We start from the raw sequence: 27,810 nt of genomic DNA, 5'->3' as shown, positions 1-27,810 counted from the left end.
CCACGCGTCGAGTGCATGAAGACGCTCACCTCCGCCCTCACTCCATCCCTGTCAGTAGCCGGGAAGCGTCCCAGCGCTGGCCAACTGGCGACATCTTGTTTTCTCTTTTCCCTCCTCAGTTCAGATGGTGGCATGGAAAATATAACATGGTGAAAATCTCATGAAGGTGTGAAGAAGTGATCCATGTGAGGACAACAGTTAAGGAATGTTTCTCTCTCCTTATGAAAATCTATTGCTGACTCCAACACTATCTTTCCCACACAGACAAAGGCCTTATCTCTTTGGACTGTTTGTGTCTACAGCTCAGTATTGTTTTCTCTAACTGGCAGCTCTTTCCCAGGATCTTTAACAGAGAACCTCTTCCTTCTCCTGGTTTCAGATAGTTGCAGTCACAGGACAGCTTTCCATAAGGGATTTCTATGTTGCTAGGCAACCCGATCCTGACACACACCAGCTGTGTTTCACTTCTATTCCTTCCTCACAAAGGGTTAAATCACTGCCATGTAGAGTCCTGCCTGCAAAATGGGAATTCACCTTTGCTCTACTTGCCCCCCCCCAGTCACCTGCACATCCCAAAATCTGGTTGGGAAGATCTCCAGACCACCTAGAATGGATTTGAAGGCACAAAGGGAAGAGTTGTGAAGGAGTTATGATCTGTGTTAAGGTATATAATTTTTATATAGCCTGAACATAATATGTGTGTGTGCAGAACAAGATTGAGATGACGTCTTTCCTTCATCCCTGGCTGATGCAATTTCTCTGCAATATGAAGATTGCCACACCTGTGTGCATGAAGTCACCTTAGACGGGATTGGACCAGACTGATGCCAGAATTGTATTTAAGAAATGAACTCTGTACAGTCATTCTCTTCTCCTGTGTACTGATGTCTGCATGTCATGCTGCCGGTTTGAATACTGAATACTGAAGTGCTGTATGTATGTATATCCTGTATATATTTTGTAAATACACTGCTGAAAAGAAGAAGCTGTTGTGTGCGTTTATCTGCTCTTTACTCTGCGAGAGACAAGATAAAGTCACAGACGCACACTCCCTTAACAGAGGTTATGGGCCCAGCAACGTTCCGCTGCGCTGCAAACGTGAGTAAATAAGTAAATGAAAGAGGAGGAGAGCCTAAGCAGCAGTGATAGTGAAACCAGTTCGTCTGTAAACCCGGGGAAGGGAAGGATACAGAGAGCTGCAAGGATGGCATACAGCACGGGAGGAAATATAGGTGGCCTGGCCATAAATAGACTGAATGAAAATAATTATAGAACGTGGGCAATTAAAGCGGAGATGTTGTTGAGAAAGGAGGGTCTGTTTCGCTACGTTACAGCCCCCCCAGTGCAGCCCAGTGAGGAGGAAGAGGCAGAGCATGAGAGAGCTCTAGCCACGATCATTTTGGCCATTGAAGATTCGCTTCTGACCCACATTCAAGGACTGACAACAGCAAAAGCAGTCTGGGATAAACTAAAAGGCATTTATCAGAGGGAGACGACAGGCACAAAGATTTCTCTTACCAGGAGGTTGTTCCAATGCAGGATGAAACAGGATGAATGCGCTTCGGAACACTTAAAAAATATGAAGGACATGTTTAATCAACTGCAATTAATGAATGTTGTCTTCCCTCAGGAACAGCGCGTTTATATTTTGCTAAGTTCTCTGAATGACGATTACTCCATGCTAGTAACAAGTTTGGAAAGCATGCCAGAAACAGAGCTTTCAGAAGAATATGTGACAAACAGAATTCTCCAGGAGGAACAGCATTTAAAACAGAGAATGCTGAACAAAAAGGCAAGCCACGTGCGCGCTGACCACGAGAGACAGAGATACGCTGATGGCAGCGTGCCCAGGAGGCGGGCGGACGGAGAACAAAGAGGAAGGGTGATGATGACGAAAGCCTGTTTCCTCTGCGGATCCACCAATCACCTGCAACGGAACTGTGACAAAAGCGGAAGTCCTCCAAGCAACAAAGAAGGCAGGAAGAAGGTCTCCAAACGGTTTCAACAAAGAAACGACATGAGGCCGGTCTCCTTGGTTACCAGAGGAACGAGGGACAAGATTCCCGGCAGCCACCCCACTGAGTGGCTCATTGACTCGGGGGCTGTAATGCATTTGACTAATAATAGGGATCTCTTTTGTCTTTTAGATGAAACCAGCCTCAGAAGTGTGATGATGGCAAATTCACAAGAGACGGCCGTTGAAGGACAAGGAACTGTTTACATTCCTTCGTTGAATACTGAGATAAGTGGGGTATTTTACGCTCCTGAATTGTCGTTTAATATAATAAGTGTATCAGCGTTGGCTGAGCAAGGGTTCACTGTCACTTTTGAGAAACAGGAGTGTATAATTAAGAAAAATGGTAAAATAGTTGCAAAAGTGAAGCAAGAAAATAATCTGTACATGTTAAAGAGCCAGACACATGAAAGTGCACATGTGATACATACAAACAAACCACAACATGATAACTGTATACATTTACTGCATAGGAGGCTGGGTCATGTAAATTTTAGATCATTACAGAAAATGGAACATTTTGCCAGGGATGTAAACATAAAGGAATGCAAAAATTACTTGGACTGTAATGTCTGTAAAAGTAGCAAGACAAATGTGGCCCCAAAAGGGAAGAAAAGTGACAGAGTCACAACCAGGCCATTTGAATTAGTTCATGCAGATTTAATGGGACCATTTCCTCCATCATTAGGAGGAGCGAAATATGCAATGGTTCTAGTGGATGATTTTACAAGGTTTTCTTATTGTTATACACTAAGATCTAAAACAGAAGTATTTGATACATTTAGAAAATGGTTATTTTCAGTAGAGAGGAGATTTAACCACAAGGTGGCGCAGTTGCAAACGGATAGAGGTACGGAGTTTACAAACACTAGGTTTCAAAGATGGTTAGAAAGTCTGGGAATTAGACATAGAAAAACGAGCCCATATAGCCCATTTCAGAATGGTGTTGCTGAGAGACGCAACAGAGTGTTACAAGAGATGAAAAATGCATTGTTGGCAGACTCTGGGTTGCGTCACGGTCTGTGGAGTGAAGCGATACTAACCTCTAACTTTTGGTTAACAGAATTTATTCTTCCTCGATAGATGACACACCATATTTCTTGTTATACGGTAAGAAACCATGTTTAAAATATTTGAGGGTGTTTGGATGCACGGCTTGGGTGCATATCCCGAAACAACTCAGAAGAAAAGGTAAAAATAAAACAAGAAAAATGACATTTGTAGGGTATGAACCCAATTCAAAGGCATACCGGTTTTTTGATGGGGATAGAAGTATGATAATCTCTAGGTCAGCCAGTTTTAATGAAGGGGAAAACTGGGACCAAGTACATGCAAACTCACAGTTATACATCCCCCTACACGAAAGAAAAAGTCAATTAAGACAGACAGGAACACTTAAGCAAGGCATGGAGTCCTGTGCTGATGATGAAGAAGGAGGAGCTACTACAGATGAAGAAGAAGAAGAAGAAAAAGAAGGTAGTGATGAGGAAGGACATGAAGAGGAGGAAGCACATACTAGTAGTCAGATAGAAACACACACAAATTCACATGGTCCCAGGAGGTCCCAGAGGGCAAATAAGGGTGTGCCACCCAATAGATTTGGAGTGAATGGTATTACAGTGTGTAATGTTTATATTGAGCCCAGAAATTATAAAGATGTTTTGAAGCTTCCTGATTATGAGAAGAATAAGTGGTTAGAGGCCATGGAGGAGGAGATGAATTCCATGAAGGAACATCACGTGTTCACTGAAACCAAACTACCACCAGAGCATAAGGTAATAGGTAGTAAGTGGGTGTTCAAAAGAAAATTGCAAAATGACGGAAACTACAGATATAAAGCAAGGTTGGTTGCACAAGGTTTTACACAGAAAAGGTTTATACATTATGATGAGATATTTTCCCCGACAGTTAGATCTGAAACATTGAGAACAACGCTTGCCTTTGCTGTCAGTAAAAATTATGTAATTTACCACTACGATATAACAACTGCATACTTAAACGCAGACTTAAAGGAAGAGTTATATATGGCAAAAGCACCAGGTTTTGAGGGTACTAAACCAGAACTAGTGTACAGGCTAAACAAGGCAATTTATGGTTTGAAACAATCTGCTAAAAATTGGAATGATTGTTTACACCAAGTTTTGATGAAACTAGGTTACAAGAACGGTCTAGCAGACCCTTGTTTATATACCAAGAAAGTTGGGAATGATTTAAATATTCTTCTGGCGTATGTTGATGACCTATGTTTTGTAGCAAAAGATCAGAGCCAAGTAGAGTTGTTTGAAAAACAATTAAAAAAGGAATTCAAATTTAAAAATCTAGGGCCAATACAAAATTATCTGGGTGTACAAATAAAGAAAACAGAACATGGACTTGAATTAAGTCAAGAACACAAAATAAAACAAATGTTAGAAAAATATTGTATGGGAGAGTGCAAGAATGTGAGTACTCCCATGACAGTGGATTTTCAAAAGGAAGATGAAATAAGTAAAGATTTTGAAAATAAAGATTTATATCACTCAGCAATAGGGAGCCTAATGTATCTAGCGAACTGGACGCGCCCGGACATAGCGGCGTCAGTAAACATACTCAGTAGATATATAGAAAAACCTAGTGAAAAACACTGGCAAGGATTAAAAAGGATTTTTAGATACCTAAAGGGAACATATAATTATCATCTAACTTTGCAACCATCAAAAAATTTAAAACTGTCAGCTTATGTGGATAGTGACTGGGCCAACGATGAAAAAGACAGAAAATCTATGACTGGATTTGTCATAAAATTTGGAAGTAATATAGTTGGTTGGAAATCACGAAAGCAAAATTCTGTAGCAATCTCAACTTCTGAAGCAGAGTTTGCTGCCTTGTCAGATTTATGCTCTGAATTAATTTGGTATAAACAATTAACAAAAGACTTAAAGTGTAAAACAGATAATGCAATAAAAGTAATGGAAGATAATACCACTTGTATACAAATGGCCAAAACAGATAGAGTAAAAAACAGGAGCAAACATGTTGATATTAAATATCATAACGTAAGGGAAGCTGTAAAAGGAAAACTAATTGAATTAGAATATTGTAAGACTGAAGAAAATATTGCAGACATTTTGACTAAACCGTTGTGTGCTCAAAAGCATGAAAAGTGTATAGATGCATTGGGAATGTGTAATGGGTTCAGGCAATTTAAAAATTAGGAGGAGTGTTAAGGTATATAATTTTTATATAGCCTGAACATAATATGTGTGTGTGCAGAACAAGATTGAGATGACGTCTTTCCTTCATCCCTGGCTGATGCAATTTCTCTGCAATATGAAGATTGCCACACCTGTGTGCATGAAGTCACCTTAGACGGGATTGGACCAGACTGATGCCAGAATTGTATTTAAGAAATGAACTCTGTACAGTCATTCTCTTCTCCTGTGTACTGATGTCTGCATGTCATGCTGCCGGTTTGAATACTGAATACTGAAGTGCTGTATGTATGTATATCCTGTATATATTTTGTAAATACACTGCTGAAAAGAAGAAGCTGTTGTGTGCGTTTATCTGCTCTTTACTCTGCGAGAGACAAGATAAAGTCACAGACGCACACTCCCTTAACAATCTGTTCCACTAGCAGTATCCATTCTGTATGAGTTCTGCTTCCCATGAGGGATACAACCGAGATATTCTGCTTTACACTGTTCTACTTATAATCCATTCTATTTAACAAAAAGTAATTGGATATTAATATTACATCATTTGCTTCATTACCAAGTGTGGTTTGTGGTAATTGATACGGAGAAAACAGCAAGCCATATAGGTCAACCCTGAATTTGATGGAATATGATTTTATTAACATGGAAACTGTATGGGGGAGGAGTTCTTATTTCAGAGTAGTTCAAATTTAGATTTAAGACTTCAAAAATTGTTTTATGTTCCTTGTCAAATTGTTAAAATGACAGGCCAGATTTTGGCATGATTTCCTGATTGTTGTCTGAAGAAATCTCTGTTAGGGACATTAGCTCAGGTACTGGCCATCATAGAAAAATAATAATAATAATAATAATAATAATAATAATAATAATAATAATAATAATAATAATAATAATAATAATAATAATAATAATAATAATAATAATAATAATAATAATAATAATAATAATAATAATAATAAAATTTATTGTCATTGTAAGTATATACACAGTATACCATACAACGAAATTCACAGACACCCAGAGACCAGACACATGCACACACATAACATTCCCCAAACACTCCCCACCCACTAGAAGTCCCCCACTAAAAATACAAACATCTACACCTCAGGCCAAGTAACACAGTCCAACTAATTATTCACTACTGGTGGTCTTTAAGCTCATTATTAATTGCAATTATAGCTCTAGGATAAAAACTATTTAGAAAACGTGTGGTCCGAGTCTTAATTGTTCTATATCTTCTGCCAGACGGTAACAGTTCAAAAAAGTTATAAGCAGGATGGGAAGAGTCTCTCAGGATGCTGTGTGACTTCCTCAGACAGCGGGATGTGAAGATGTCATCCAGGGTTGGTAGCTGGAGCCCGATGATATTCTGGGCAATTTTAATGGTTCTCTGTAGAGCTTTTTTGTCCGCTACAGAGCTACTCCCAAACCATGCCAGAATGCCATAGGTTAGGACACTCTCAATGGTGCTACGATGGTATGACAGAAGTAAATGCTGAGATAAATTTAACTTGCCGAGCATTCTCAGGAAATACAGCCTCTTCTGTGCCTTCTTCATTAACATGTCGGCATTTATAGTCCATGAGAGGTCCTCTGAGATGTAAGTACCCAGAAATTTAAAACTACCAACTCTCTCCACTTCCTCACCGTTTATGTACAGTGGTAAATGTACATTTCTCTTCCTCCTAAAATCAATTATGAGTTCTTTAGTTTTTTTGATGTTAAGTGTGAGATGATTTTCTTTACACCATAGTATCAATCTATATGTTATTTGTTCTAAAGATAACAACCTGGGGTTTTAAGCTTTACTGAAAAAACGTCATGGGTTCCTGACCTAACATCTGCTACACAGGTTGTACTCAGTACTTTGCTAGCATGAATAGAGATGGGCACAAATCCGGATCATCGGACTGTGCTGGATCGTCATACCAGCACCACAGGCACTATGCAATCCCATACCCTACTCCACCCCAGCTTGATTCCCCCACTCACCAGCCGGCATGCTCTCTGCTCCTTCTCTTCAGTCATTTCACCAGTCGTGGCAGCAGCATGGATTTCCCTCCTCTACCACCCCCAGCAGCTGCCCATTCAAAGGAAGTGCTGCAACAATCCCTGCCCTGCTTCTTCATCTGAGTGGGCAGCTGATGGAGGAGGCAGAGAAGGGAGGTCCATGCCCCAGCCATGACTGGTGAAATGACTGAAGCGGAGTAGGAGCAAACCATGTGCTAACTGGTGAGTGGGGGAATCCAGCCGAGGGAGTGGAGGATGGGATCATGCAGCACCTGTGGTGCCAGTACAATGATCCAGCATGATCCGACAAACTGGATTTGTGCCCATCTCTAAGCACAAAGCTTCTCCTGCTTGTGAAATCTCCATTTATGTCTTTGTGCAAACTCCATAGTCATCCTTACAAGTGCACCAGATGAAATATTTTGATTCCTTTTTATACTACTGAACACATTAGTCATTTCTGCAAGCATTGCCTAGCTCATTAAGAGCCTGCTTTGACTTGTGTTAGTTGTGTTAGTCATTCCACTAGTACTTGTACCATACAAAAAATGACTACTGCATTGACAGAGTGACTACAACACTACCTCCTCAACTCTAATTCTTTCCCAAGGCATTTTTAAGGAGACCAGGGAGATGCAATAGACCACAAATTGCAATATCTCCCTTCGACATTAAGACACCATGATGAAATTCAGTGTGGCTGTTCAAGGCGATGCCCTACATTCCAGTACAAACTCCATTTTGATTTTTTTACATGTTCTCATGAGCATAAGGTCCCTCAAACCCTGTCTTTTGCTAGTCCTGTTGTCTTTCTTAGGTGCATAATTTGCCATGTCTGTAGGTTGTTTTAATTTTTTCCAAGAAGTTGATCTTATTTCTTTTTGCTGCTATATCCAACCATGTTATTTTTGCTGAGGCTGAGATACAATTCCTAATGCTACAGGACCTGGAGAAAAAGATGCCCAACTCTATCCATTGCTGGTTATTTTTAAATTTAATTTCTTAAATTTATATGCTGCTTCCTGTTGCAAAGAGTAGTCTGATGTGACTCACAAAGAGAAATGAAGCAAAACTGAGTATTGCTATAGTGAGGGGAACTACACCAATATAAACCAGAATTGTGCAGTACTATGATGCAGCACAAACTATCATCATTTAAAAATTGTGAAGAACTCCAAGGGCATTGGCAGCTGGACAGTATCCAAACATTTTAATTAAATAAGTAAGTAAATAAATATATAACCCTATAAACAAATAAATAAAAATGATAATGTTCGTTTGCCTTATACAGATTAAACAATACATGTTATTCTCCATGCCCCAGTCCAGAAAGAATTCTGCAGAACACAATCTACAATAATGAACACTATGCTCATTTTCAGAAATAGGCCACTTTGCAGTAAAGGAGGCTGGCCATAACTTGTGAAAATTAGCTCCTATATTTATGTCAAAGGACTTATAATAAAGTCCTTTGTCCAGTAAATAAAGTCTTATGGTATTAGGATGTGATTGTACTTTAACAAACTGCAGTGCTTCTTTCTTTTTGCTGTGTAGAGTGTTAGATTTTAGAAATGCTCTGTACAGTGGTAACTTATGACTTGAGGGGGACGTGAACTGGGTTGCTGATGTTGTTTTAAAGGAAACCTTCTAACCTCAGGTCAAAGAAGAATTTGTGAATGTAGATCCATCTGCACTGGCAGCTGGTGCCAGGAAAACACCCACACCCTAAATAGAAGCTATCTTTTGAATACTTGCTTGTGTGACTTTCACCCAGCTCTGTCAATGGCCTGATGACCTCATGGGTAGTGTAACTGAAGCCTTATACAATACACTTGGCCCTTTGTGGCAATTAGTCTCTCCTCCCACCTCAAGATGGCATCTGTTGTTCTTTCACAGGTGGGAAGAAGGCATTCTGAGAGACAGGCAAAATATGAGAGGCGAAACACAAAAGCCTTGTTCTTGTATTGTTTGAACGTGGTGATTACCTCTCAGTTCACCCTCCGCTTTGTATGCTATTGCCGCATCTGCATTGCAATTGGTTTTGCTGTGGAGGCATTCACACATGTGGCTCATCTGAGGCCAATTGAGAGCTCTCGGCAGAATAGCTTACCAATGGGAAACTACAAAGCCCATATCCCCTTAGAGAGTATTCTGCTGTTATTAGCCTAGGCAGCTTGCCCTGGCAGAGCCCACCCTGCTGTGTGCCTGATCTTAATTCAAATGATCTTACCCAGCTGGACAGTTCGTGTGCTGTGTAGCTGTAGGGTTTCTCCATACAGCTGAAGAATATGAAATTCTCAGCAGACATCTGGTGTTTATATTTTTTGAAGGACATCAAGTTCACCTCTGAGAAGTCCAAAGAATGAATAATTTATCTTTAGGGTCATGCACCCACTGGACTGCTACCTGATTGCTTGTATATTTTGTTACCTAGACTTTTCTTGTGTGATTCATTCCCCGTAGTAAAGAAATTTGGAACATGTGTGCATTTTTAAAATATATTGGCTCAAGTCAACAAGGGCTTGTGACTGGCTCCCCTCTACATCCTCCCTTCCCATCTGTTAAGAAGGCTTTTAAGAGCCTTCTGCTGGGTACCTTCACTGCATGACTAAGACGAGCTGAGTCTTTAACATTGTACCCCTTCTTTAGTCAGTAGAATGAGGATCTCTTAGATAAGCTGTAGTATGGGCCAAGATCCACCACTATATTTTGCCATCCAACAACACCAGAACCAGGAATTTCTTTCCTCTCTTTCTCCTCCTGCAGCCCTATTTAGCTCAGTGGTTTCCAACGTTAGGTCGCCAGATGTTCTTGGACTAAGAACATCTTGGACTTAGGGGGAACAAAACAAACTGCTCTAGAGGTTTCACACCCTTCTTGAGTAAGGCTGCTTGCTTGCTTGTGTGTGTGTGTGTGGGGGGGGGGTTTGCAGGAGGAAGAAATAGCAATTGTGGCAGGAGCAGAGGAGTCCATCAGAAGGACACCACTGGATTTTAGGCAAATGTTCTAATTTGTTATGGTTGATCTTGTTTATATCACATTTCATGGGAATCTTTTTTATTTTCAAACTCTTTTTAGGCATTGAGATTTTTGATTTGTCATTATTACAAGCCTTATCTCTATGCTTAAAAGGTTTTTTTTTTTAATGTACAGATCAGGGAGCTTCTTAACCGTGAGAATGAGTGGCTCTGTTCACAATACGGCCAGAACCTTCCTTCTGATGGACAGATTGGATTTGACCCCACATTCTCTGTTCTTTGATTGGTTCTGAGGCTCTGAGTGAGATCCTACAGAGATATGAAGTACTGCGAGCCCTGCAGCCAGGAATCCCATCTCTTCTTTGGCTTCTATAACGTCCCATCATTTTTGCACAGATGGCCCCATTGTTGCTAGTCCACTGTGCCCAGCGCAAGGTCCTGCAACACCTTGGTAGGTAGGTAGGTAGGTAGGTAGGTAGGTAGGTAGGTAGGTAGGTAGGTAGGTAGGTAGGAAGGAAGGAAGGAAGGAAGGAAGGAAGGAAGGAAGGAAGGAAGGAAGGAAGGAAGGAAGGAAGGAAGGAAGGAAGGAAGGAAGGAAGGAATAGAAAAGGTGCAATATCTTTCCCTCTTCCCAGGACCTGGTTACTTTCTGCCCTATCTTTTACCATGGCAGCAGTGATGGGATCGTGGAAGATTGTGGAGCTCCTCTACGGTTTTCTTTTTCCCCTATTACAGTCAGGTTAGGCATGCCGTGGAGCAAAGATCCGCACCATTGTGCCCACGGAGAACAAAAGGCGTTCTGGCTATAGAGCCCAGTTTCATTATTCATGAGAAACTAAAGCGTGAAGATGTTCAGAAGCACTTGATTTCTCAATTCCAGGAACTGAGAAATGGAGATAGTAGGCAGCATGGTATAGAGCTTTGCTGTACAGGGCAGCCAGAGTCACTGTCAGAACATTTATAAAAAAAAGGTGTGTGGGGGGGGAGAAGGACATTGCATTTTTGTTCAGAACAGTTCCAGCCTACCGAGCATTGTACTTTCTTCTCTACCCTCATGGCAGCACTTAGCGAAACTATCACTACCAGCAGACCTACCTCTAAAGAGCCGTGAAGCTGAACTTCTGACCTCGGAAGCAAGATGTCTTTGTTTAAGTTGTGGCAGTTTACTTCAGTGGGCTTACTTAAGATGGCAACTTCAATAGCTTTCAACAAGTGCAGGGTTGTTTGTTGTTCTTTTCCCCTTACAATCCACAGCATCCTCTTTTTTAAAAGAACAATCTGTCTGTTTCCATGGTACAGTCAAAAGGTAAAGTGAAGTAATGCAGAGTGATGAGAGACAGCCAATCTATATGGCCCCGCCATTGGGATATAGACAGGCAGGCTGGCTTTGTGCGGGTCAGTCCCGGAGGCAGGAAGAGAGGTCACTGCCCAATGGACTCTTCCCAGTTCAGGGGTGAGAATGTGTTGCATTCTATCCATGCTCACAATTGTGAGTTCTGTCCGGTGGTGAACAAAGAATTTAATCTGTGTAATTCATATATGTAAAACTCGTATAAACTGACCTGATGCACACCATCAGGAACAATATGATATCATTCAGAGCTATTCAGAGGTGTGGATGTTTGAGGATGCTAGCCCTGCTCACCACCATCCTCACTGTCTTTCACGGGGAGACCAAAACTCTGAAAAGGAAAACTGCTGCCACAGATGGAGACTCTCCACACAGTTCCAAACCCTGGGAAATCAGAGTGGAGAGGCTGACCATCTAGAGGGTGGTGTCCACATCACTGCCACTCTCAATCTGAAGAGAGCAATGAGGAAGGGGTAGGGCTTCATTCAGAGTCATAGCTGGCCATTTTTAATGTAAACACTGGCACCCAGGGCAGGCAGTGCAAAATGCACCCCGAATAAACTTTTGCTGGGACCCCCCCCTCCACAAGATGAGCAACACTGTCGGAGCTACACAACAAAAACAAATTGAAAGCGTGTTTATGTGTATATAAACATGTATGTGGGTCTACATCTTTTTCTGTCTTAATGTATCTACACCTATGCCTATTTTGTTTAGCATATTATATATATTAATAAGCTGACTTTCTGTAGTAGCCGGACAGATATTTGTTCCACTGAACCCTGGAGGCTCCGTCTACCATGGTGTTTTTCTATTATGGTAGAACAAGCTGCTGGGCCAATTCTGGGTGTGCCCTCTAAATTTGATCGCCAAGTCAAAGTCGTGGTTGTCCTACTCTAGTGATGGCCCTGGCTGCAGTCCTTAATGTTGGAATATGTTCGAATTAACCCTATCCTGAACACCTGAAAAGGGCTATCACATACCCATTTGATGGCTTTCTTACTTTGTTGCTGAAAAGCAGTCCTCAGTTCAAATAAACTGTAAATATGTATTTCAAGACAGTTAGAAACATGAAAACGCATATGAAATGTTATTTTTTTTAAAAAATGTAGTTATTGTTATATTTTATTTTTCAGCAGATTAAGGTGGAAATGGGGTACACCATATTTTTAAACGAACACGTTGTGAGGGTGAGACAGAATTTTAAAAATAAAGAGTTCTGCCCATTCCTGTCTAAACTCAGGTATTTACCTCATATGGATGTCACACGAAAATAAAAGAAATACATAACTTTGTAGCCATAGACCTTCAAACATCTTAGGCACATGCACAAAAAATATAGCTTGACAAGAGACTATACACTTCCAGGGCAGGCTGGAATGAGTATATATGTTATTGGGATGTAAACACTGGGTTCATTTGTAAATTTAATTGCTCAGGCATGAAACTTGGAATTGCATCACTGAAATTCTCAGAAAATTTCAGCTCCTAACCCAGTGGTTCCAAACCTTGGGTCTCCTGATGTTATTACACTAAAATTCCCAGAAATCCTGGTCAGCACAGGTAGTGGTGTAGGCTTCTTGGGATTTTAGTCCAAGAACATCTGGGGACCCAAGGTTGGGAACCACTATTCTGACCACATGCTGTCTATCTCATATAGATTATTGCAATGCGCTCTACGTGGGGCTGCCTTTGAAGACGGTCTGGTGACTGCAACTAGTCCAGAATCGAGCTGCGCAGCTGGTGAGCGGTGGGGCCGCTAGATACCTGAAAGACCGCCTCCTTCCATATGAGCCTACCCGGCAGTTAAGATCTAGCCAGGGAGGCCCTTTTGAAAGAGCCGTCCCTCATGGAGGTAAGAGGGATGGCTTGTAGACAAAGGACCTTTTCGGCAGCTGCCCCCAGACTATGGAATGCCCTCCCGACTGAGATTCGTCTGGCGCCAACATTGATGACATTTCAGTGCCAGGTCAAAACCTTCCTGTTCCAGAAGGCTTTTAATTGAAATAACATCAACTGTGGGTCCTGATGGCAATTTTAATTGTATTTTAATTATTTTATCTTTTATTGTATTTCAATTCAATTTTAGTTGTTGTAAGCCGCCCAGAGACCTTTGGGTAGAGTGGGTGGCATATAAGTTAAACAAACAAACAAACAAACAAGCCATCTGGTTTGGCCCAGAGACGTAGGACCTTTTGAGGGTCACAACATTGACAACACAAAAACCAAAAAGAGTCAAGTTCATGATAGGAACTGATATACTGTTCAATCCTTTCACTGCTTAGGGTATGTATCCTGGCTCAGCTAGAGTACTACAAGTCAGTGTGCATTGTTTTAAACCTATCCCTCCACTTTTTACAGGGATGTTTCCCAATACGGAACATGGGCAGGAGTGTCCCTTTCATTTTTCCACTTCCTAAAAATGAGAGGTCTCCCTGCATGTGAAATACTTAGGCTTGGGGCTGGCAGTAACCACCTTCTATTTAGCCTAGAAGGGGAAGGACTGAAGTGGCTTATTAAGTCTTTATATGGGATGGGGGTGGGTATACTGCAGCATAACCTTGCAGTTCACACTTCTAGAGTCATAATGCAAGCCAGAAAAGAGAAGGAAATGAAGCAGCACATTCTTTTTTTTAGTTGTTGGGATTTATAGGGAATCTCTGTAGTTCAGCCTCCCATTTCTTCCTTCATCTGCCAAATGTAGCAGTCCAGTCCCTTTATGGTTTCTAAAACACCAGTGTATATTTTAGCATTTGGTTTCCTGCTTTCTTCTTCTTCTTCTTCTTCTTCTTCTTCTTCTTCTTCTTCTTCTTCTTCTTCTTCTTCTTCTTCTTCTTCTTCTTCTTCTTCTTCTTCTTCTTCTTCTTCTTCTTCTTCTTTCTACATTGTCAGAGACATTTGCCACTACAAACTGGTGCAGCTCGCTTACAGTGAAAAATCTAACTCTGTGTTTGACATTGATACCGTAAAGGCCTGTGAGAAAAAGCTGAAACAGAACAACCCTTTATAGAGATTAACTAGTTTGGTGGATTGCCCTGCAAGCTGCAATTTAATGAGCTGGAAAGTCTCGTTTTTACAAATGCTAACATTTAAAAGGACTAAAGGGACAGAAGACTATATTTTATTGATGTTTTCCTGAATAAAAGGCATATATCTCATTGACAGCCAGTGTTAGCTTCCCAATTTATATCATGCCTGCACACCAAATAGCCACTTAATTTGAACATCAGTCAAAGTTGTAATGTCAGGGCAGTTTTTCCGACTTCCTTGTACCACATTCAGAATTTTGAATGTGAAAATTAATCTCCCAGAAGTGTGTACATGGAAATATTCTTTGCATTGCTTAGCCATACTATTGTGTCAGTTAAAACGGATACACCCCATCCTGACGTTCAATGTAATGGGAGTCACCAACAGTGTCACTAAGAGTGAAAATACATACTGCAATTTATAAGTGATATGAGTTAAATGAGACACAACCCTATTATGTTTCACAGAGATCTGGGTGCTAATTGAATAGCAGATTGTTTGGGCACATAAAAGGTTTGTCCTATGCAAGAAGCTGCTGATACTGAGTTCCCCCCAAAGATCTTGAGTAGGAGATAGATACCGACTCAAAATACTCATTCAGTTACTGTTGCCATTTTGCTTTCTCCTTCATTTCATAGGATGAATACATTGTACATGTCATACTTGCATGAGGTCATTACTTCACATATTTGCACATATTTATGGTGTATAATACTAGTAATAAATAATAATGTGCCATCTGATTCTGACTTACAGGGAATCTTTCCAGGGTTGCTAAATGTAATGTTTGACCATTCCCTCCTTCTGCGGGCATTCAAGAACTCTAGAGCTTGCCTAAGACTACATAGGCTGGCTATTCTCCCATAAGGCATTTGGGAATTTAACCCCTGACCTCTGGCTCAGCAGTCGAGTCCTCCAACTCACCAAATAATTCAGCCACCTATCTGATGCAGGATAGGGACAATGTGTGACCCTCTTGAATTTGTTGCACTGCAAATCCCATCCCTCAATGCTAATTTACTGGAAATCTACATTTTTTTTGGCGATCATTCAAACTGAGAGAGACACAATTCATGTTTCAATGTGAGCAGATTGAGATTCATAGAAACTTTGGGATGTAATTTGGAATGTATAAAAGATTCAATTGCAATATAAAATAAAATGAATCCAAGAAAGCATTTGCACTACATACCATAATATACCTAATTTAGTTAGCTCTGTGCCATCAAATTGGAACTGACTGATAGTGACACAAATAGGACTTTCAAGGTAAGTGAGATATCTAAGGAGTGGTTTTATCAGTTCTCCCAGTGAATTTCCATGGCCAAATAGGGATTTGAACCCTGGTCTCCAGAGTCCTAGTCCATCATTCTATCCACTACACCACACTGGGTCCCCATCCGGGCAGATAAGTTTCTCCAAGGAATTTTAATTCCGCCCCTCTCCCTGCATACACACAAACAATGATCAGAATCCTATTCAATAGTTACACATAAGGAACGCAACCTGGAGACGCGACTGTGATAATTTGACAAGATGCCAGTCGTGCGCCTGTTTGCCCACAACAGCCTCTTGTCAGATGGCTTTGGCAGCTTCTGCAGTTGGAGCTTTGTGTAAATTCTGAACAGGCTGTTACCTATGTATTTCCAAAGCACCTACAACTATTACTTTTTAATATACCTTAACAATAGGGAGAGGTGTGATTATACCTGAAAAATAATCACAAGCAGATTCAGTGCCATTCTTGGCTGTGGGCTTCAGGTAGTTGGTGCTAGCCTCTGCCTCTTCTTTTTCTGGCTCTTGTGATTGCAGTACAGTCGGTTGGAGGAAGGGAACCAAGCAGGTGCCTGGCTCCTACTGAAGGTGAGAACCTTCCATTTTAATGCCCCATGCTGCATTAATGTGGCTGATGCTCATTATACACATCATATGTATGCCCCTATGACATCATTTATATTTTGAAAAGACAACTGAGAAAAATGGTTTTGAGGGGATGAAAAACCATTTGGAGGTTCCCTGTATGTACAGTGGTGCCTCGCAAGACAAATGCCTCGCGGGATGAAAAACCCACAAGACGGATGGTTTTTGCGATCGTGTTGGTGACTTGCAAGATGGCTTCTTCTATGGCCATGCTTTTTTTTTTGGCAAGACCGATGCCTCGCAAAATGAAAATAATTCATTCATCTTGCGAGGTTTCCCGTAGGAATGCATTGCAATGCATTCCTATGGGAAACCGCTTTTTGCAAGATGAAAATTTTGCAAGACAGTGCTAGTCATGGAACGAATTACTTTCGTCTTGCAAGGCACCACTGTATTGTAGACTGGGATTTTGCTAATGAACAAAGTGGAAATGGTGTGTTTAGCAGATTTTCTTACACCAACAAGAACATTTTGGTCACAAATCAATAGCTGAGAGAAATTTGGAGAGGGCGATACCTTCCTCCAAAGTCCATCAATGCTCCAATAACATCTTTCTGACAGAAAACTGTGAGGACATTTCTATGGATATAATATTGTCAGGATTAGGGGCAACAAATATGTGAGGAGGCAAAAGGCATCGAAAGACACATATTTGAACTTTATGTAAAGATTTCCTTCCTTCCCTTTTTTGTTTTTTAGATTCAGTTTTTGTGTTTGCCTTCTTTGCATCTTTCCTCTTGGTTGTTCACCTGCTTCCATAAAGGATTTTGTTACGCATATCTCTAGCCTTCCAAGTGCTGTTAAATTAAAGAATGTATTTGTTGAGTGTACTATAATTATCAGTACTAATGGAAATACAACTTCAGTCTAAGCAAAGAATGTTTACTCAACCACATCAAGCACCTACTACGAAAGCAATTAAAGAGTTTGATGTTCACACAGTCAAATATTAATATTAATGTGTGAAAAACTGCATTCAAATCATTTAGAGGTGGAATGCCTCTAGGAAAGAAAGAGGCAAATGAGGTAGTGACAAGATTATGTCTCTGCTGAAAAATATTAGGAAAGGGAGCTCTCCAAGTAAGCTCACCACAAGAAAAGGTCCTCAAAAGTCTATCTCAGTGTATATCATATGGGGGATGTTTTTAAAGGTGTGCTTTTCTTACTGTAAAACAGCAAATTATGTTCTGAAATGTTTAGAAAGCTGGGTATAATACACACATCATTTTTAAAAGAAAGCTACTTATATCAAGAAGTCCTTTTACAGGTGATAAATGTAACAGTGCATTTGGAAGGAAGCTGAATATCAACACAGTTATTGGCCATAAACTACAGTAAGGAGGTAGCAAGGAGCCTCATGGCGCAGCGGTTAAACCACTGTACTACAGCCAAAACTGTGCTCACGACCTGGGGTTCAATCCCAGGTAGTGGCTCAAGGTTGACTCAGCCTTCTATCCTTCCGAGGTCGGTAAAAGGAGGACCCAACTCGCTGGGGGGGGGCAATGTGTAGCCTGCATAATTAGATTGTAAACCGTTCAGAGAATGATTGAAGCGCTATGGGGCGGTATAAAGTGGTGCCCCGCATAGCGAGGTTAATCCGTTCCGGATTAACCCTCGCTATGCGAAATCGTCGCTAAACGGGTAGGGGAAATGTATTGGAACGCATTAAACTTCGTTTAATGCGTTCCAATACCTTTGTTACTTACCCGTTCAGCGAGGATTCCAGGTGCCGGCAGCCATTTTCGCGCCTTCGCTAAGCGAGGGCAGGGCGCGAAAACGGCTGCCGGCAGCCATTTCTGGGCTTCCGGCGGCCATTTTGGAACCGCCGATCAGCTGTTCGGCGGCTCCAAAATGGCCGCCGCAATACCCGATCTTCGCAATGCGGGTTTTCCCCATTGCGACGATCGGGGATGTTTCCGTATAGCGATCCCGAAAAAGGGATCGCTATATGGAAACATCGCTATACGGTGCACTCGTTAAGCGAGGCACCACTGTATAAGCAGCACCCTTTGTTTTTTTTTTATTTCAGAACTTCACACCAGTCAGACTTACAGATGAGCTGAGAAAGTGGGCTACACGTGGCCTCCTAAAGCTAATTTTTAGCAGCCCCTGGTGTGTTTGTGTCTCTCTCTCTGTGTGGTCTCCAGCCCCCATCAAAACACAAAATCCTGTTTATGAAAAGAAATATTTTGTTCTTCAGAAAGCCTCCAAGATCATTCATTTTGCTATAAAATGGGGTGCGGCACCCTTCAATCTTCCCCCAAGCCTTCAAAAATAAAAACTGGAAGTAGAATATTGGAAACTGTGTGGCTACTGGTGAGTCCTGGTAATAGAAAAATGGCATCAGGCCCAGCAGAGTTGCCTGCATCTGCTCTAACAGATACCCTAAGCACATATCTGACCATGTCACTGCACCTGGCATATGCCACTGGCAAACTTAATTGTACAGTGGACCCTTGACTTACAGACGGCTTGACTTACAGACTTTTTGAGTTACAGACTTCTGTGGCCGCAAAATTTAGGTTTGACTTGCAGACTGAGATTTGACTTACAGACCAGAAAAAAACCAAAATGGAACAAAAACGGCCTGTTACGGGATTAATCGGTTTTCAATGCACTGTAGGTCAATGAAGACTTGACTTACAGACTTTTTGACTTGAGAACCGCCTTCCAATATGGATTAAGTTCTCAAGTCAAGACCCCACTGTAGAAGAAAATAAACAAGAAGGAGGAGACCCAGATCTTGAGGGTTATGCTCAGTTCTAATACCAGAGAGGAGGCAGTGGAGGACAGGAGGGCCTGGCGTGCTCTGGTCCATGGGGTCACCAAGAGTCGGACGTAACGACTAAACAACAACAAAAATAACACAGATAGGCACGCATTGGGTGACCTGCAGTATAGGATGCCATTTAGGTTGTGTGTTGTGCCTATACCAGCAGGAGGCAAGAGGAAAACCATATAAACAGGGATGTAAGACAGGATGCTATAACAAATGGGAATGTAAATCTTGCTTGTCTCATTGCCAGAGGCTAGGACAGGAAATTGTATCTTTCTTCTTGTCAGCAAGGAGACAAAGGTTGTTTTTTTTTTTTTTTTTTTTTTTGGTGGGGGAGATTTTGTAGAGGTCTCACATTGTGAAGAGTATCATTTTGCACAAACAGAAAAAAAGACTATTTTTTTATCCAATTGTCTGTGTGCAGAATTGTGAGAATTGCCCCAAATCTATGTGTCTAGTGCTTTTTAAATGACTTCAAAGCCCTGGATGGGTTGTTTGCCTTTTTGCTTAGCAGTAAGCCAGTCCTTCTGTGTTTGCTGTGTATGTATGTGATTTGTGTCTCGTAGAATTATAGAATAGTTGAGTTGTAAGCAGCTTATAAGGCCACTGAGTCCAACTTCCTGTTCAATGCAGGAATCCAGATCAAAGCAGATCTGACAGATAGTTGTCCAGTTTTCTCTTTTCTCATTGGAGTGCTCACCACCTCCCAAGGTAATGGGTTCCATTGTCATACTGCTCTAACAGTTAAGAACTTTTTCCTGATATTCAGCGGAAATTTGTCTTCCTATAAGTTGAGCCCATTATTACATGTCCTGCACTATGGGATGTTCAAGAACATATCCTACCCTTCCTCTGTATGACAGTCTTTCAAGTGTTTGAAAAGTGATATCATATTTCCCCTCTGTCTTCTTTTTTCAAGGCTAGACATGCCCAGTTCTTTCAGTCTTTCCTCATAGGGCTTGGATTCCAGTTCTGATCGTTGCCCTCCTCTGAACGTGCTCCAGTTTGTCAGCATTCTTCTTAAAGTGTGGTGTCCAGAAGGGGACACAATACTCAAGGTGAGGCCTAATCAGCAAAATAGAGAGGAACTACTACCTCACAGGATTTGGAGATTATGCTTCTCTTAATTCATTCTAAAATTGCATTTGCCTTTTTTGCAGCCACATCACATTGTTGGTTCATATTCAGCTTGTGATCTATAACATTTCCTAGATCATTCTCACTCATAGTATCACTGAGCCAAGTATCCCACATCTTGGAACTGCATTTGAACCCCAAGGTTTAGAACTTTGCACTTATCCCTGTTAAATTTCATTCAGTTGTTTTCATCCCAGTACACAAGCCTATCAACATCTTTTTGAATTTTCTCCCATTTATTAGCTATTCTACCCAATTGTGTGTCATCTGCAAATCTGATAAGCATTCCCTGCACCCCATCATCCAAGTCATTAATAAAAATATTCAACAGCATCAGGCCCAAAAGTTGTTATACCTCACTTATTACCTCCTCCCAGTTTTAGAAAGAGCCATTGATGAGCACTCTCTGAATATGATTCTGTAACCAACTATATATCCCCTGACTGTTGTTCTATCCAGCTCACACCTAGTTAGCTTACTGTTAGAGCAGAATATCAGAATATCATGGGGCACTTTATCAAAGGCTTTGCTGAAATCAAGATATATTGCTTCCACAGCATTCCCACAATTTAAAAAATGTGATAAGAGTAATGTGGCAGGATTTGTTCTAGACAAATCCATATTTGCCTCCTCACATGAAACAACCTAAATATGTAAGAATAAGGACTTTAGCAACTCTTCTTACCATCATTAGGGGACAGCGATAAATATTGGGTTGAAACATAGTGTTCCAAGTCTCACAGCTACCTCAAATACAGAGATACACTAGATTACATTATATGACTGGGTTGGAGTCTGTCAATATATCTTACAAAGTTTTAGAAGTGCAGTACTTTGTAAGATAGATTCAACATTCAGAAGGATCTAGACAGACTTGAACATTAGGCCCTATCCAATGAGATGCAGTTCAGTGGTGGAAAAAGTAAGGTCCTGCACTTAGGCAGAAGAAACCAGATACCAGTTACACAGGATAGGTGGTACCTGGCTCAACAGGAATACCTGAGAGAGGAATTTAGGGGTCCTGGTGGACTACCACCTAAGGATGAGTCAGCAGTGTGCTGCAGCTAGTAGTAAGAATACCTAGCCCTCATCAAAATCAATTTTGACAGGTGCGCTGCCCCTGTGAGGCAGGACAAAGGGTTAAGAATCGATCCAGGGCCCTCCTCCTGCGTGGTTGGGGCTTTCCAATGGTGTAAGAGGTTGGTGAGGCCACCGTGGGCCTATAGGAGGGATTGATAGATGCAGGGGTCCCCGTGACCAGAACGCAGCCTCAGGATTGGCCCCCGAAGTGACATGTCACCCCCACGGCCCTGTAGGCCAATGGGGAGAGGTTGGAGGGGTTTGGCTAGAAAAGGGGTGGCCTGGGGCTGAAACGCCACAGCGGTGATTTTGGGGGCCTTCTGCGTGTGCTTGCCGCTCTTTGCAGAGACTGGTGCAGCTTGGAGAAGATGGAGGACAAGGAAAACCAGCTCCCCGGGACAAGCCAAAAGGCCCCGGTGAAAGCTAAAAGGTGCTTGTGCCCCTAAGGTTACTACCAGGGGCTTGTGGGTTTTTCTGAGCCCCTGTGCCCCTTCAGGATGCTGCCTGAAGACCCAGAAAATCTAAGAAGAAAATGCAAGTCTGCAGAAGACCTGTTCGTATTTACCGCGGAACCCAAGCCGAAAAGCACAAGAAAGCCGGCCTGCACCCTGATGTGGGGTGATGAGGAGGATCTGGAGCTTGAGAATATTCCACCAACATTATTTGTGGCCACTGTTGTATACTGTAACAATAAATTAAATAATTATACCTTCTAAATAGGAAACAATTTTAAAGCAATGGTTAAAAAATTCTTTTATGATATAGATGTATAAACCTTTCTCATGATTTCCACTTTCAGTTCGATCTTAAGTTATATAGAGAAAATAGGCTTTCTCATGCAGCAACTCTAATATTACCCTTGGCTTTCACTTGAGAATGTGCAGTAACAAAGGTTGCTACTTAGACAATGTACCACTATCAAAAGCATCAGTGCTTTTAGAGAGTGCTAAGTTGTATCTCCACCTTGTATTATAGTTGATTCCACACTGATGTGTGCTCGAAGATATTGAAGATTTACCAAATAATATTTCTACATCGTCACCTTAACCAATTTTCAACCTCTGTTGCTCATTCTGCAAATTACAAAAATAAAACACCCACTCAGCAATATACATTTATAATAAGTTAAAACAAAACCCAGAAGAAAGGGGAAAATAGGTGATTAAAGAAAAGGCATGGGAAATATTAGAATAATGATTAGTAAAGGGGAAACCAGAAAAAGGGGTAGAGAGAAAGGGGAAGTGAGTAAATAGAGGGGGGTTAGAGAGTAAAGGGGAGAATGGGCAAAAGAAGAAGAAAAAAAAATTAAGGGAAATTCTGGTAGTAGCGTAGATATTCTGGGAATGTAGACAGATACTAGTCTGTTAAGCCTTTTCATTAAACATAGAGTTTTCAAAGGAAAGGGAACAAGTTTCTAAATAATAGAGATATGACAGAGCTAATGGAGGCGGCCGAGCCAACGTTCCAGACATTTCCCCCCTGAGGCCAAGAGGTCAACTGAATAAAATTTATAAGAAGGGGTGTGTGTGTGTGTGTGTGTGTGTGTGTGTGTGTGTGTCAAAGACCAATGAGTGTAGGTGGGGGTGGATAAACAAGGGGTTTGTTTTTTCTACATTGGGGCCCCGCATTACGACAACCCCATGATATTCTGATTAGCAAACTAACTAGGTGTGAGCTGGATAGAACAACCGTCAGGGGATATATAGTTGGTTACAGAATCATATTCAGAGAGTGCTCATCAATGGCTCTTTCTAAAACTGGGAGGAGGTAATAAGTGAGGTATCACAACTCTTGGGCCTGATGCTGTTGAATATTTTTATTAATGACTTGGATGATGAGGTGCATGGAATGCTTATCAGATTTGGAGATGACACACAATTGGTAGAGAAAGGGCTAAATGCAATAAGGGCTTAGATGGAAAAGATGAAAGATAAAAATACTATAAAGGAAATACTATAAAGGAAATTTTGGGAGAGGAAGAGGGGATCTCCTGGATAAATATATACTTCAAATGGAAAGTTGGACAAGAAAGTGGACCAGAAATGCAGGGGAAATTAGAAAACTGTCTAAATTTGAGGAGATTATAAAGCAAAGACAAGATCAAGAGGAAGGAAATAAAAGAAAGGACATAGTAAATGTGATTTATAAGATTTTAATAAATGTTGGATATGAAAAAGCTATGGTGAAAAATCAGTGGCTTGAGGACTTAGAGGAAGAGGTTAAAAGTGAGGATTGCAAAATATGGTCACAAAGAATAATGAAGACTATGTCCATAAGGGTAAAAGAAAATTGTTATAAGGTTGGATCGAGATGGTACCTTACCCAAACAGGATTGAATATTGTAAATAAAAATGTACCATCCCAATGCTGGAGAAGCAAAAAGGAAAAAGGAAGTAATTTACCTATGTGGCAGACTTGTGAAGTAAGTAAGAAAGAATGGGCATTGGTTTTTAAAGAAATTAGAGAAACAGTGTTTGAATATCGCCAACTATTGCCCTTTTAAACATAATCAAGAATGACCATCTTATAAAAAGAACAGAAAGAGTTAATCATTATAACAGCAGCAAGATTAATATTTGCTAAAAATTGGGAAAATGGCAAACAAGTCAAGCTTGAATATTGGTATAAAGAAATGTGGAGTTTAGCGATAAATGATAAGCTAACATGTGAAATAAAAGTAAGAAGGGGGTATGACAAAATATAATGATTTTAAAGACATGGAATCCATATTTGAATTATGTTCTTGTAAAAGAACATAATTGATTCTTGCCAGCAGAAGAATCAATGTAATTTGGGGTGAAAAGAGATTAAAAGGAAATATTTTCTTATTTGGTCCCAAGGGTGATGGTGGCACAGGGGGAAATTTTTTGTATTAGTGCATGGTATGTATGTATCACACTTTATGTTAGTATTGTTCTTGTTGTTTTTCTTTAATTAATAATACTTTTTAAAAGGGGGAGAAAAAAGTGATTCTGGTTCCTGCAAGCCTGCATTTTCCTCTATTTCCATTGGAGGCATCCTTTGGGGTGCCAACTCCTGCCGCCCCTGATTAGATGCCCTCAGGCTTCCTTTTTTAAAAGCCTCCAAGATGGGGACGTAGTGGCATTGTGGGTAAAACCACAGAAGCCTCTGTGCTGCAAGGTCAGATGACCAGCGGTTGTAAGATCGAATCCACGCAACGGAGTGAGCTCCCGTCGCTTGTCCCAGCTCCTGCCAACCTAGCAGTTCAACAGCATGTAAAAAATGTGAGTAGATAAATAGGTACCACCTCGGTGGGAAGGTAACAGCGTTCCATGTCTAGTTGCACTGGCTAACCCTAATCCCGAACCCATACCAAACCTAAACCTTAACCATCACTGAAATAATAAAGCTAAGAGAAACTGAATTTTGCTCCTAGCTGAAACTTCAAATTCATGCACATTCCATCCATAGCTCTATCTCTACCCCACTCCTAACCCGAACCACCACCACAACGCCTCTGTATCTCCTCAGTCCAGTATGAGTTCGGAAAATGTTCCACAACTGATGGAATACAGTTTAAAAAAAATATCCTGGTGAGTTGGGGTTAAATAAATACCTTTTTCTGAATTAAAAAAAAATCATAGTATCTTATCTAAGTAATGTTTCCATGATCTATTTCTTTATCTTTTACTTTTTATATCATAACAGAACCAATTCTACCTTATAGTATTATTTCATGTATTTTCCTTATTTTTCTATTATTTTCATCTGATGGTTTATTGTTCAAAGTGGTTGAAAATGTAACTATCTATTCTTCATCATAGTTTTTTTAAAATGAAAGAAAACCCTGATGAGAATTAATTGCATATGCAGAAACAAGTCTAAACACAACCACGTTGGAGAAACGTGCAGTTCACAATTGATGGTAAATACTGTTGCCAAGAGAACGATGACATTCCCATAGCAACGGTGCCGAAGCTCTGTATAGATATGATATGGTTATGATATTAGTGGTGATGTTTTAAAGTCCAGTGCTATATTGTTGTCACTTCCCCCAAAATATCTCACTTTGTCAGGAACAAATTCATACATGGCAGTGCTATAAGCTATTATGTCAATTCTGTCTCCTAGCATATCTTATGCTGCTCTTCGGACCAAATGGAAGAGTGAGACGTCTTTGTCAGGTGGCTGATTTGGGAGAGGGGGTACCCTGAAATAGCAGCAAATTCCTATTTATTAATGCTGTAGTTTTTACTTCCTGGGAGATGTGTGTTTGGCATTTTCTGCTCAAGTGGTAACCAGATACAGTGGTGCCCTGCATGACGATGACTCCGCTAAACAACGAATCCGTAGGACGATGCCTTTTTTGCGATCGCTATAGCGATCACAAAATGATGTTTCCTGTGGGGGATTTTCATTTGATGACGATTAGGTCTGTGCTTCGTGAACCGTTTGTTCGCAAGATGACGATTTTTCCGGCTCCACAAAATGGCTGCCCTGTCTTTTCTGGACCCATGCTTCGCAGGGCAGCCATTTTGACAGCTGATCAGCGTTCAGAAAATGGCTTCCCCTATGGGTGATCTTCGCTGGACAACGAGGTAATTTCCCCATTGGAACGCATTAAATGGGTTTCAATGCATTCCAATGGGGAATTATTTTTCGCATGACGACAATTTCGCTTAACAGCGATTTCAGGGGAACGGATTATCGTCGTCATGCGGAGCACCACTGTATTGTTATGATGGGCATGGATAGGGATGGGGTGAGGAAGGGATATACCATCTTGCTTCGGGTAACAAAATTGTCTTGGGCAATCCTGGTACAGAAAAAAACGTAAAGAACTAGTAAGGTGAGTTTTGCTCTGGGGTTTTGCTTCTATTTTGTAGTTGTAGTAGCCCAAGTGCCGCTGAACAAGCAACTAATGAATCAGCCCTTCATCAGCTTTTGCCCCCTGGTTGTTTGTAGTGAACTTTCTTCTTAAGCCTGTTTGGAAATGACTACATTGATGACTGTCACATTATTTATCAAAATACCAAAATGACAAATGAACAGCGTTTTCCTTCCATTCTTAGAGGAAACTATTAGGCTGTGGAACTGTATGACTTGGAGATGGCTCAGGAAATTAACGCAAAATTAGAAAATGAAGAGAGAGTGTATTCTGATATTCAAGACATCATTTGTACCATGAAATTAGGGAGGATTCTTCAGTTGACCTAACCAGCTATAGAAGTATTGTCTTATGCATCTTGTAAGTAACAGTTCAGGTCCAGAGTACATACAACAATTGCCACATAGGCTGTCCCTATAACACATGATCCATAATGATTTGATATATTTATCACATACAGCAGGAATGGACTACAATGGAATTCTGATAGCTTGTTTTCCTGCAGTACCAGCCCCCACTAATAGAACTGACATTTGGCTGTGTGTGTGTGTGTGTGTGTGTGTGTGTGTGTGTGTGTCCCCTTTTCTTCATTCCCTTTGATTTCCGAAGGGAAGGTAACATTCTGTAGGATTTTGTGACATACTCGTACAAAGACACTCTGCCCCCCTCCTGCATGTTAGCTTCCAGGACTACCTCATATGTGGGCAGCAACTACAGCAATGGGAGGGACCTTGACAGCAGCCACCAGATTATCATGGTAAAAAAGGACCCAAGGTGGCTTACGTAATTAAAAACACAATATTAAAAGATAAAAACGGCAAATATAAAATATTAAATAAAAATTAATAACATTATATTTAAATGTAGGTAAAAATGTTACAAAAACAGATCTAGAAGCAACAAAATATTAATTGTCTTCCAGACAGTCACTAAGGAAAAGCCTGCCTGAAGAGAAAGGTCTTTGCCTCCTTGTGGAAGGACAGCAAAGATGGGTCAGCCTGGCCTCCCGTGGGAGGGAGTTCCAAAGTCTGGAAGCAACAACAGAGGAGGTCCCCCTCAGATGCACCTGTGAAGGTGGTGGGACTGAGAGAAAGGCCTCTCCTGATTATCTTAATGCTTGGGCAGGCTCATAACGGGAGACACAGTCTTTGAAATGGCTTGGACCCAAGCTGTTTAGAGTTTTATAGGTTAAAACCAGCACTTTGAATTGTGCCTGGAAACAGATTAGCAGCCAAAGGAGCTGGTGTGATGGGGGTTATGTGATGCCACAGTCCAAATTAACAGTATGACTATAGCATTTTAGACCTGCTAAAGTTTGTCAGCAGTTGCTGAAGGCAGGCCTACATAGAGTGCGTTACAGTAATCCAGCTGAGATGTGATTAAGGAGTGGATGCAGCTGGTGCATTAGTTTTAACTGTGGAAAGACATTCCCAACCACAGTTGGGATCCATCTCTGAGCATCCAG

General features: G+C 41.0%; 1 long non-coding RNA gene across 1 annotated transcript; it reads left to right on the top strand.

Moving 5' to 3' along the window:
- The first annotated feature begins 661 nt into the window (after positions 1 to 661).
- Positions 662 to 5,542, top strand: LOC144587497 (uncharacterized). The gene is made up of 2 exons (XR_013542652.1): positions 662 to 1,098; positions 1,631 to 5,542. It is a non-coding gene; the product is annotated as an uncharacterized LOC144587497 (long non-coding RNA).
- The last annotated feature ends 22,268 nt before the right edge of the window (positions 5,543 to 27,810 follow it).

The sequence above is a fragment of the Pogona vitticeps genome, chromosome 1 (genome assembly GCF_051106095.1).
Source record: "Pogona vitticeps strain Pit_001003342236 chromosome 1, PviZW2.1, whole genome shotgun sequence".
NCBI classification, from domain to species: domain Eukaryota; kingdom Metazoa; phylum Chordata; class Lepidosauria; order Squamata; family Agamidae; genus Pogona; species Pogona vitticeps.
The sequence above is the reverse complement of the archived record's forward strand: the minus strand, read 5'-3'. Positions and strand labels throughout refer to the sequence as shown.